This window comes from Arachis duranensis, chromosome 4 (assembly GCF_000817695.3).
Source record: "Arachis duranensis cultivar V14167 chromosome 4, aradu.V14167.gnm2.J7QH, whole genome shotgun sequence".
NCBI classification, from domain to species: domain Eukaryota; kingdom Viridiplantae; phylum Streptophyta; class Magnoliopsida; order Fabales; family Fabaceae; genus Arachis; species Arachis duranensis.
The window spans coordinates 81589958-81594074 of NC_029775.3; positions in this window are offsets into that span (position 1 = coordinate 81589958).

Sequence of the window (4117 nt, forward strand, 5' to 3'; positions counted from 1 at the left end):
ATAAATAAACTATAATTTATTCATAATAGAAATTTCTTAAATTTAATTATATAACACTTCCATTATTAAGTTATTAAATTATTTTTTTATGTTATTAAGTTTTAAATTTTTTTTAATTTAAAATTAATAATATTAAACTTAATTTTTTATTTATAAAATTAAATTTAAAATTTTAATATTTAAAATAAATCATATAAAATTATTATTAGTTTTTAATTATTAAAAATTTTAAAAGATAAAATATTTAAAATTATAAAAAACACATAAAAATCTTAATTAATTTAAACTCAAATGATTAAAATTATTACCATAGACACTTTTGGTCACTGTAAAAAACTGTGACCATAGACTCTTTAGGTCACCCTTCCGAAAAATCGTGACCATAGACCCTTTTTGGTCACTATAAAAAACCGTGACCATAGACACCTTTAGGTCACCCCCAAAACTGTGACCATAGACCCTTTTAGGCCACCCCCAAAATCGTGACTATAGACCCCTTTAGGTCACCCCCCAAAACCGTGACCATAGACGCTTTTAGGTCACCTTTTTTGAAAAACCGTGACCATAGCCTCTTTTTTGTCACTGTAAAAAACCGTGACTATAGACCCCTTTAGGTCACCCATAAAACCGTGACCATAGATCCTTTTAGGCCACCCTCAAAAACCGTGACAATAGACCCCTTTAGGCCACCCCCCAAACCATGACCATAGACCCTTTTAGGTCACCCCTAAAACCGTGACCATAGACCCCTTTAGGTCACCCCCCAAAACCGTGACCATAGACCCTTTTAGGTCACCCTTTTTTGAAAAACCGTGACCATAGCCCCTTTTTGGTCACTGTAAAAAACCGTGACTATAGACCCCTTTAGGTCACCCTCAAAACTGTGACCATAGACTCTTTTAGGCCACCCCCTAAAACCGTGACCATAGACCCCTTTAGGCCACCCCCCAAAACCGTGACTATAGACCCTTTTAGGTCACTCTTTTTTGAAAAACCGTGACCATAGATCCTTTTTGGTCACTGTAAAAAACCGTGACCATAGACCCCTTTAGGTCACCCCTCAAAACCGTGACTATAGACCCTTTTAGGCCACCCTTTTTTAAAAAACCGTGACCATAGGTACTCTATGGTCACCTTTTCTAAAATAACCGTGACCATAGCTTTTTTTTTTGGTCACCCCAAAAAACCGTGACCATAGAGGGTCTATGGTCACGGTTTTTTACCGTGACCAAAAAAACTGTGGCCATAGACCCAAAATGTTGTAGTGAGCAAAAGAGATGAGAATTGATGATGGAAGGATCATTAGGGATCAGAGATGTAAATTGTCATGAATTGACTTTGCTCATCTCCTTCTCAATCATGGGTATAGATCCATGGCGGATTGTGGATAATTGAATTCCAATCTCTTGGCAACTCAATTTCTCTCAACATAATCAATTGCCACTCTCGTGATCTAATTAGTCATGAGAAGTGGTGAAGTTCAAATTTCTAATCCAAAGCCACACAACTTCCAGGAACTCAACTAAGGGAGGTTACATCTCACATACCAACCCAAAGTGTATTGATCAAAGAAATTGTGAAAGGAGAACTCAAAACTGAATTATATGGATTCTTTCTCAAGTTCACCACACAATTCATGTAGATTCAATCCTTCTCTCGAATGTAATTGAATCTGTGAAGAACAAGAGTTCCCTCTTGGATGAACCACTTGAATTGAGAAGGAAAATATTAGTTGTCAACCCATTCAAATAAACAGAGCTCCTCCCCCTAATGAAAGTGGGGTTTAGTGAATCATAGCTCTAAATTCAACAATAATTGCAAAAGTAGACATTAAAATTAAGTAGTCAAGAAATGAAGAATGAAGAAGAAGTTCTTAAAAACTGAAAGTTAAATGTTGAAAGAAAAACAAAATAGCTTTCGGGTATCCTCCCAAAAGTGAAGAATGTTGTAAAAGTTCAAGTACTGGAGTGAAATGTAAAAGTATAAAGTAAAAGTCTCTAAGAAGTGGAAGAAGTCCTCCAAGTACAAAATTCTACTCTATTTATACTACTCCTAAAACTCATTTGGAGGTCCTAAATTGGGTTGGCAATGTGGGCTTTTCCATTGTTAAGTTCCTGGTCCAATGAAGGAAGTATTCCCCTTTGAAGAGAGTGTAGAGAGCAAGAGCAAGTCCTCATCAATCCTGGCCCAATCTGGGTGTTACTGGCAAACACGCCAGCTTTATGTATGTTGGCAACATGCAAGGAATTTCTTGGGCACCAGGCTTGGTGTTTGGGCGTTGCCAGCCTAAGCTGTTGCTAAACACTTGGCCCTTTCTGAACTCAGTTTTGATGCCCAAAGTTTCCTCTGGTTTGAGCTTCAATTTTGTGCTTCACTATAGACTATTATACATGGTTGGAAAGCTCTGAATGTCAGCTTTCCAACTCAACTGGAAGCACCTCAATTGAATCTCTGTAGCTCAAGTTATGTTCCATTGAAGAAGACATGGTCAGGCTGCCTGGGCGTTTTCGGTGAACACGCCCGTGCCAACGTGTTCAGATTCTAAAGCTCTAAATGAAGCCAGATTTTGAAACCTCAAATGAATGCCAACCCCATACTATGATATATGGTTGGAAAGCTCTGGATGTGTACTTTCCAATGCCGTTGATTGTGCACCATTTGAAGCTCTAAAGCTCAAGATATACTCCATGGAAGGTGAAGAGGTCAGCTGGCCTTACTACAGGTTGATACCATGTTCATCTATGTACTTTCTGGGCAAGTTTCCTCCATCAAATTTAGTGTCCACTATGTAGTGCCATATATTCTTGGAAATCTCTTGATTTCTACTTTCTAATGCCACTGAAATCACCTCATTTGGAGTTCTCTAGCTCAAGATATACTCCTTTGAAGAGGACAAGATCAGGCTGCCTGGCGTTGTTGCCCAAGTTGTTGGCAAAACACGCCAGCAACAACGCCCGTCCTTCTTTTCTGGTGGCTTCCTGGCGTTGTTGCCCAAGTTATTGGCAAAACATGCCAGCAACAACGTGCAACCCTTCTCCTCCATTTTGTATGGGCGTTGTTGCCCAAGTTGTTGGCAAACACGACAGTGACAACGCCCCTCCTCTACTCTCAACTCCATTTCCTTGTTTTTGGGGGCCTAAAGATGACTCTGATTTGAGCTTCCATTTTATGCTACATTATGGACTATTATATATTGTTAGAAAGCTCTGGATGTCAGCTTTCAACACAACTGGAAGCATGTCAATTGGATCTCTATGGATCAATTGGATCTATTGGATCTCTAAGTTGCCAACTTGCTGTTCCTCCTTGCTCCAAGATTTCCTTACTCCATTGTCTTCGTGCTTCATCACCTAACATAGACCAAAGAATTTTCCTCAAAGTTTTGCCATCTTATTTATTAATTTTCAAGGGAATCATTCACATCAACTTGCATATAAGCTTCTTGAATCATTTGCATAGATTATGCCAGATTTCACTTAGTTCTTGGTTCATGAATGCATGGAGGAAAAACTCACAAAATTGCTCATTTATTTCAAAGAAAGTGAATGAAACTAACCTAAAGCTAATTAAACTAACTAGTTAAAATAGCAAATATGCGAATGCATCACAACACCAAACTTAAACCTTGCTTGTCCTCAAGCAAGAAAAGAATCATGCAATAGAGATTGACAATCCAAGGTTAGAAGAATAGCAAGTTAATGTTCATGGAAAGCTAGTTTTCTATGCATGCTACAATCACAAAAGAAATGTAAATGATTGATGCTTCTATCTAGCTCACTTTATGAAATCTTTTTCTTATAATTCTTCCTTGAAACAAGCTTTTGATTTTCTTATTAGCTTCTCCTTTTGGATGCTTTGCCCCATGAGTTAATAATGAGTTAATAACAAAGCTACGATTCTAAATGCTTTGTTTTCAAGTATTACCACTTGATACATAAGCACCACAAGCATTTAAATTAGAGAATTTCATTAAGCTCATTTTTCTTTTCTTGACTTTCTAATCATTGATGCTCAGAACCTTGAGTTTTGAGGGAGTGCTTTTGCACTTGAGCTTATCCTTGACTTCTAAGTGTTTTGTTTTCAAGCATTTGGCCTGATACATAAACACCACAAGTAC